The sequence below is a fragment of the Gambusia affinis genome, linkage group LG21, assembly GCF_019740435.1.
Source record: "Gambusia affinis linkage group LG21, SWU_Gaff_1.0, whole genome shotgun sequence".
NCBI lineage: Eukaryota > Metazoa > Chordata > Actinopteri > Cyprinodontiformes > Poeciliidae > Gambusia > Gambusia affinis.
In genome coordinates, this window is record NC_057888.1 from 15,234,073 (window position 1) to 15,243,087 (window position 9,015).

Below are 9,015 nucleotides of genomic sequence, written 5' to 3' on the forward strand. Positions count from 1 at the left end.
AAAACATATTTTTATAGATTTTGCAAAACTTTGCATGTTTTTTATTGAGTCTTTCATACCCGAGAGTTTAATGTGATACGGCTTCTCGTTCAGTAATTGTGTGTAATAGCTTGAACAGGTTTTTCCACAAGTGCAGCACCTTCCAAAATTATTGGCAGTGCAGGTAAAGAGCCTACTTTGTTACTTTGGAGGCTTGCTGACCTCTGCCTGCTCTAGTTGTCTGATAATAAGCTCTGCTGACTTTTTTCTTTGTCTTTTACGACTGTCGTCATAGTATGTGGTGGCAAGGTGAACCTAGATCCTAATCCAGCATTGTTTGTCACAGTTTTCGACGTTAAACTTTTCTAATTACTGGTCTGGTTTTATTATGCGGGTACATTTGGGTAAGTAGCTATTTTCTAGTATCCATTTCCTGCATTTGATTTGTAAGGACGGACTGAATGAAGTGTGAATCACCTGACTGGCATGTTGCCTGTCTTTTCTTTCCCATATTGAAGAGTGGCTAAGAGAAATGGGGCTTTGAGTCACATCATATTTTTACACAGGAAACCAGGAAGTCTATAATTGCGAGTTATAGGCCGCCCCGCAGAGATCAACTGAAAAGGTAAAGTATGGTCATATTCAGTGAAGTACAGCTTTCAAATGAGGCCTGATACTTCGATTAAAAGTACCTTTTTGAAAATAACAATCTGTAAGCATATGGTTCATTAATACCACATTTCTGTTTTTATTGGTCTGAATAATTCTAAATTTAAATGTCAGGTTCTGATTACTGGCAAGAGGAAAATCAGTACATTTAACAGAAATAAAGGGTTTCGAACATATGCTTCTGTATTAATCTATATAATGTGTTTCACTTACTGATAAGGTTTCTGGGCTTATTGAATGCGTCTCAAATTGTCAGGCTCTTTAGTTGTTTGAGTGTTACTGTAGTTATGTAGTTTGTGCCCAGTGTGCTCTCCCTCACCCCATTTCTTTCTCTCTCCTCAGCCTGCCTGCTGCTCTCCCCCCGCACCTGCAACTAGTTAGTTCATTAGTCCAGTCCTTTTGTTCAGCATTCAGCCTCTCGGTACTTAAAGCACCTCGTTCTCAGTCACTCCTCACTGGTTCCTCCCGTACTCTCTGCACATCCTTGCTGGTTATTTCATGGTGGATTGTGTTTTTTTGTTTGTTTGTTGTTTTTTCTGTCCTGGCTCCCCATGGTTTTGTAAGTTTGCATTTCCATCATTTTCATTTAATCTTCTAATTCACTCCACTCCTTAGCCTCCCAACATGTGGGTCCGCTACAACCTTCACACATCATGGCACAAACTCTTTTTAAGAGATGTCTGAAGCTGTTATATTTAAACAAATATTGAGGTTATGTTACTGCAATAAAAATATTATTTATTTAAGGCTTGTATGTTTTACACTGAACTGGAATTTAAAGATATAATTCAGACACAAGCAGATTAAAATTAAACATAAGCTGAAGGCATGGCTTCAAGCTACATGCAAATAATAATAATGATTAAAAAAAAGATAGATATAAAACCCACAAAACTGCATAGTACTTTAGTTTGCTACTTTTACAAACTACACATTTGACAAACTTTTTCAGATAGAGTACATTGTCATTACTGTTCTGTGAAAAGGATCAGACCATAAATTACACTACTGCTTGTCCAAGAAGTTTAATAATCTCGTAAAATGTTAAACAGATAAAGCCTGAAATACTTACATTTAGCACTTGATACTCTTAGGTAGTTCACTTATCCACATTTCATTTTTATTGACTTTGTGCAAAATCAGATTACTCATTTTCCAATCAAATAATCTTTGATTTTTCATTTGTGTGGTTTCTGATTATGGTTTTATTGATATTTCACTGTCAGTGTAGTAATAGTTAGACTTTGTCTCACTAAAACCATTAAAACATTATGTAGTTTGATGAAAACAATAATGACACATTTAGATGCAGGTTTTGATTGCAAAGAGAATTGTAAAGAAATGCTCTGTATGTTGAGGAAAATCATAAAAATAAAAAAAGAATTGTTACAGTTCCTGAGGGAAGATGGAAGGTCGGGGGAGGTGCAAGTTTACTTGCTGTCTTCAAAGTCTATGCTGTCACTAACATTTTCTGACCTTTTTACCCCCGCAGACCACACTGTTATATTGGCGTTTCTGTGTACTGTAACTCTAGACACTTGGACCAAAGACGACGGAGGCTGAGGATTGGAATTTGAAGATAGATTTGAATTATCTCCAAGTCTCTCAGCTTGCTTAACTTCTACTTTATTTAACCCCCATTCCCTCCTATCTACCCTTCAGTGATGATGGTTTAGAGAAGATTCCTCGAAATGATTGGAACAAAATAAATGGTGACGTAGTCTCAGGGCCTGGAGGCATAGTTGATGTGAATTCAGATGCTATCTGCTAGGTGGTGTTTACGCACCTAGCGATGCTACAAGACCATGAAGAACTTTTCCTTGCAGCACTAAATTACAGAATTTCCATGTTTAAACTGGGGTTAGTCATGTACGCCGAATGGTGCCGTCAGTAAAAACAAAGTCGGTGGGGCCTAATTTGATTCAAAGCACTTCATTAAATTAAACCATGTGGGTTTTCGAGCTATTCAATCATTTTGTGAATGTCATCTTAATGCTTAAAGCATACACATCCCTTCAGCTCATTCGCACGTGTTTGTTTGTTTGTCGTCTATTAGTCCCCAACAATATTAGACTTCATGTGTTTATGCACCTTGTTACTTTCTAGTAACCAGAGATGATGTGTGATGTCACATGGAATCTCATCTGCCTACCATTTCAAGTCTGCATGTGTGTTGTGTGTGTGTCTAAGGTCATGCCTCGATGCCTATCTATCTTTTTGTGCTACAGTGCCTTAGGGAAGCTACTGAAATCTGATAAGCCGAGCAGGAGTGTATATACCTGCCTGCTTTAACATCGCTGTGGAGACAATACACCTTGGGGTTCATATGCATGTGAGCGTATGTGAGGATAGACATTATTCTGAACAATTCCCCATGTTACTGAAGCATCCTGCAACAGATGGAACTCATGCACGTTCAATGCATTTTGGTTGACTCTCTTGTAGCCTGGATTGGCTGCTTTTGCGAGTGCCAGACAACAATACGCCACACAGCTTGGGAAGCCGAGTTACTTCAGCTTCCCAAGCTGCTTATTCTTTCAAATATTTTATATAGTGTAAGAAAAATTAAATCTGCATATAGACACTTTTTTTTTTTTTGGCAAATAATTTTTGCAAACATTGCAAATAGGTGAGTATGCAAACAGTGAACCGTGGGTCCAAGTTAATCTGTTAGATTTGCTCCTTTTATCTCCACGAGGCATCGTTGTAAATCTCAAGCGAAAATACATTAGTGGAGGGTACTGACTATGTCAACAATTTCCAAACAACTACAAGCCTTGGAAAAGCACAGCTAATGGACTCCACTAAAGGAATTTTAGTTAGTTCGAGGATGATGATTGCTGCTGAGAAACCATTGGCAACAAAGGTCTGTGAGAGTGTAAAGGGCTTACATAGTGTTGTATTCCATCAGTATGGGCAATTTAAACTCGAGTTGCTCAAAATGGCTAAATCAGTTTAAACCAAGGGTGCTCACTGACCCGCTGTTAGCAAATTCATGCATAAAGAATATTTCAAGAATCAAACTGTTCAAAACAGTCCTCCCTTACTGACAAGGCCATAACTTTCTATCCAAAGGCAGCTGAGTGGAATAATAGAAAAAATAAAATAAAAAATCTTTTCCCACAGATCCACCTGTATTCCAGGTTTCATGAAATATTTCTGAAAGTCAAACAAACTAACTGAAACATTTGATGGAGGATAAAGAGAAGCAGGACAGTTTGTATGCTATGCATGTGCAGCCTCATCTGTTTCTTCAGTCTTCACCTGGAGGAGAGCCTCTCGGCTTAGAAAAACAAGCTGAGGGTTCTATGCTTGATACCACATTATACAAGCTTGTCTAACCCACATAAGAGTAAACACAAAATGCTACTCAGTTTTTTTTAATTATTATTATTATTTTATCAACAGCTCCACCTGCCAATGAAAAGATAACTGAGCTTTAACTGCTGCAGCTAATCTGTCCAAAAGCTAGCAGGGAATCGATGGTTGTACTGGGCAGCTGCCCCGTGAGAGCACGGTCTGTCCAAACGTTTATTGTTTCAAAAGACAAACGAAGCAAACTTTACTCATTTTTGTGGCAAAACATTCATTTTTCCAGACATTAGAAATAAGACTCAGATTGCTGGGTGCATGCAGTCATAGGACCCTCACAAAAAAAAAACATGCAGCGACTTATATGCGCAGGCAATCAACTGCACATGTGTGTGCGTGCGCGCGTCAGTGTGCCCAGGATGTGAAATCCAGAGCTTTTCATTTATCTCTCGCTAAGTGTCCTAATTCAGGAGAGCAAGCTTGGACAGGTTCTTCAGACTGAGCCTCTGTCTCATGCAATCTTCACTGAAGGCTTTGATGTCTGACCTCTGCTCCTCTCATTGTAGGTGGAGAAATTAAGAGCTGGATGAGCTTAAAAAGACTAACGGTGAGTCACAATAAAGTGCACAATGAGCTCAAGATATAAAAGTTTACCACGGTGTAAAATGATGTGTTGCCTGTAGGACTTTAAGCAAATTTTGCTGTCATAACCATTGCATAGTGAGGACATAGCATTAGAACCTCTAATCTAACTAAGGATTTTTTAGAGTATGCATGTTGTTGTTTGAAACAATTGTGCAAATGACTTGAGTGTTTCAGAGAACCAGTTTGACTTGGTGAGTTAGTTATGTCAGATCTTGATAACTCTATCCAAGCTTTTTCATGTAATTTTCCGACATTATTCTCATGATCTATATACTGTATATATAGACTGTGTATATATATATATATATATATATATATATATATATATATATATATATATATATATATATATATATATATATATATATATATATATATATATATTATATATTTCTGCCTCCATTTTTCTTTTCACTGTCGCAAACTTCTCCGTCCTCCATCAGCTTCCACCAGGCTATTTCTTCTACTGTGTTCAATAAACAGGCAATCTATTGGCTAATTTTAGCACTGCTGCCACCTAGTGACTGGATGTGTGTGTATTTATCAAGCATGAATAAAGACGATAATAAAGTCCTCCTTCCTGTCATGTCCCCTGACACCTAACGGCGCCCCATTATTTGAGAAGTCCTGCCTTTGCTGAACAAAGCCATTAACAAAGCTTCAGTTAAAATCTGTTTTGGTGCTTTCTATTACATAATTACATTTAAGGGCTATTTCACAGACTTTAAGACATTTAGACTGTTTGATCCACTTGCTGATAATCTAAAAAAACCCAGCCCTATTGATCTAGTCTTAATTATATCATTCTACACTGAACAGGGATTATTTAAAACAGTTTTATATTTATGAAACATTTACTGCCTTGTTGAAAAGATTAAAACAGGAGAATATCAATGTTGACAAACATGAAGACCCCAAAATAAGCATAGTCAAACCTGTAAATAAATACTGCACTCTGACAGATTATTCAATACAAAGGTTGTATTTTTTTTTTCCACAACAAAAAAATTAGAATTTTTATTTTTCCCAGTTAATCCACAGACTAAATAAATTGTCTGCCTCTTGTCGCTTTGACTTCATAACTTTGGTATCAGCTCTATCTACATTTTTTTTTTTTCTCAAATGACCCCCCAGTAACAATCCATTGTTATCCACCCTCTGACCCCTCTCAGGTCAAAAAGTCAGAAGACTACTTCACGAAACAAGCAAGAATCATCTTCTGAAGCTCCAGTCATCGGCTCCCATCCAGCAGCGAAATGCCTCCATTCTTCTCTAAGATGCGAAGACGCAGACGGCTTTCGGAGAAGCGGCGTTAGCACTGAGAAGCAGGATTTGTGGATGGGGGCATTCTCTCTTCACTTTGTGACAAAGGCAGGTGGGAGCAAAGCCTCAAAGCAGCACTGAAACATGCAACGATCCAGTCAGAATGTCAACCAGTGACTCCAAACCTCCATCTGTTGCACCCAAAAAAAACAACAAAAAAAACCAAACCCACATCCACCCTTTTTGAGCCCGTGTGACATATTCAGCCAGTGAGGCCGAGGCTTAATCTGCCACAGCGCTACTTTACGGCACAACAAGTCGCCCTACGTCACCGTCTTTCATCAGCTTAGCTTGTCAGTTGAAAATTTTTACGATCCCAAATTTTGCCGAGTCCAACTGGAGAAACGTGCTGTGAGCCCTTTAAATAGTATGCCAAGAGTGATTCTCCTTTGTTGTCATCCTCATTGTACGCTGTAAGGGAAAAACCTGGTAACATCAACCACTTTTCTTTCAGGTAAACACATATGAACCTCTACTTAAAAAGGAAAAAAAAAACAACAAAACAAACAGCACAGCTGAGTTTTGGTTTGCAGTCAGCCTTAGTAAGCACCAGCAAGATTCTATTAAAATCACATACTCAATACATGCAAATGTCCTGAATGAACTAAAGAGGATATTTTTAATACTCGTGTTTTCCTTTTTACCTTGTATAATCCTTCCTAGTGATTCCAATGTCTGGCCCCAGATAAAGCACTGAAACCACTTTCCTCTTGAAAATCTTAACTGCACACTACTATTTAAGGGCATTTAGTGGTTTGTGGCAACTGGCTCTAAATTGCAAAAACATTTGCACAGCAATACTCCAATACTTCGTCTCGGAAAGCAGTTTCTAGATCAGGGTTTTATTGTGTTTGTTGATGACTGCCGTCTTTTTATGTGTTTTGCTCCATTGCTTCACTCCTCGCCCCGTTCTGAGAGGAAAAAAAATAAAAATACAAGAAACAAAGGATAGGATAGGAGAGGGAAAAAAAAAAGAGAACATTCCACTTGTTAATTCGCTGATCTCACCCGCAATCGATTCAGATGCGTTTGTCACTATTGCGGCAGATTGAATGGTCCCCGAAAAAAGAACACGGAAGCAGTAAAAGCAAGAAAGGTTTAATCTGAAGTTGTGAATGACAATATTGATTTGACTTTTATCTTTTGACAGGACAGGATAACAGCTCAGAATCAAATGTAATGGGGGCCATAACTGTCTCCCTGTTCTGTCTTTCCCCACACATTCTCAGTCTGCTACCATTTATAGCGCTGCATCAACTTTCTATTTTGTTTATGATGTGATGTGTTTAAATCACTTTGTCTGTGTGGTTTGAAAAGATTGCAGGCTCCTTATGTTGTCTAAAACTATGTGTACAGGCTTCAGCTGAAAGAGAATAAACCTTAGTGCAGAGAGCCCAAGAAGGAAACTCATCTCTGCAAGTGAGGGTGGAGGTATTTGCCTTTAGAGGGCCTTGTGGACACATTAAGGCCTATTTGCATGTCCATAACGCTAAGAGAGAACCCCAGCACTGCACTTAGGCTCACTGGAGCTGTAGGTTTAAATATTGCTGGGAAGCAGAGCATTGAATGTAGCTTTAGAGAGAAATAACGAGTCCCAACGATAAGCTTGTTATGGATGATTTAAAACACTTAATGTCCATGAAAGGTTTCTTTGGAATTCCTTCCTCTCCTCTGCAACTGGTGCTTCTATATAACAGCTAATTACTACAACTCTGTTGTCATTAATAGAGCTAATGACAACGTTGGGTCTTGCAAAAATGATCAATGTCGCATGAGCGTGCGACACACTGCATTTTATTGGGAGTGGGTTTATACTGCAGATCAAGAGAAAAAAGGCATTAATTGATTGGAAGGGAAACATGGTTTTATTTTTAGAAATAAAAATCTGAAAAGTTTGCTGAAATGTATCCTGTCCTCTTAAACCTGCTTTTACTGCAGCTCCAGCTGTGAGTGGTGTTGATGAATGGCTAGGAAAGTGGATCAATTCCTTTTTTTCCCCCCCAACATCTAAGCCAGATTGGGTGAAGGGATCTATTAAAAAGTAATTTCTAGTACTTTCAAGACTAAAATTTCCACTGTGCAATTCTGACACCTGAATATGATTTGACAGTTGACATGTCTCTTGCTATATGTTTAAGGTTGCTGGCCCAGTGAAAGTTGAACCTGCGCTACCAAATATTTCACTGCATTTGTAATGTGCTTGCAATATAATATAATTTGCTCACAGAACAGACGTATTTGTTGAAATGCATCTGTATTTTAAGATCAGAAAGCAAGCGGCTGCACTGAGTTTTACTCAGTGGTGTGAAAGTAAAGTGGATTGAATACTTGTACAAACAAAATATTTCATTTTTTTTTTTTTTTTTTGAAAGAGTTTATTTTTTCTTTTCCTTAAACAATTACTCAGCAGTTTTATCACATTTTCAAAACATTATGTTAGTCAAATACAACAGAATAAAGACAGTTCTGCGGATCCCTGATGTTGATGTGGAATTTAAAACTGACCTTTCTTGATCATCCAATGAACCCCTCCCATGTCGTATTTTCAAAAAAAATACCTTTTTTTTTTTTTTTTTTCTTTTGTCCTGACGACCACAATTAAGGGCCGTGGCTCTGAATAACAAAACAGATGCCCCTCCTAGCAAGGTAGCCTCAGGTTTTGTTTACACTCTGGGACATCAAAGGCATTGCTGAATCTTTTTTCCCAAGCCCCTCCTGCTCAGGTAGTCGTCTTAAAGTATAATCTCTTTAAAAACTGTAAAACCTATTAGGGGGACAGCACCTGAATCCTAACACAGAGAGAGAGAGGAAAAAGAGAGAAAAAACTGAAACTTTGTGACAGAGGCCCGTCACGTGCATTTAGAAACTCACGATAATGAATATTTAGCCTTAAAATTTTCCGAAATATGCTTCCAATAATTGGCCGGAAAGATTACTGCTTCCTTAACAAACACACTCGGGGTGGTTTAAATAAAATGATGTGTGTTTAAAGAAAAGATTTGATGGTGTTAATGTGGTCTGAATGATTCTAAAACAACTACTGAGCTAGTAAAACAAACAAACCTAGCTAACTGTTGTGCCTTTGGG

General features: G+C 38.1%; 1 long non-coding RNA gene across 1 annotated transcript; it reads left to right on the forward strand.

The window, feature by feature from the left end:
- The first annotated feature begins 1,118 nt into the window (after positions 1 to 1,118).
- Positions 1,119 to 5,981, forward strand: LOC122824351. The gene is made up of 3 exons (XR_006369483.1): positions 1,119 to 1,207; positions 4,527 to 4,567; positions 5,778 to 5,981. It is a non-coding gene; the product is annotated as an uncharacterized LOC122824351 (long non-coding RNA).
- Positions 5,982 to 9,015: the final 3,034 nt, after the last annotated feature.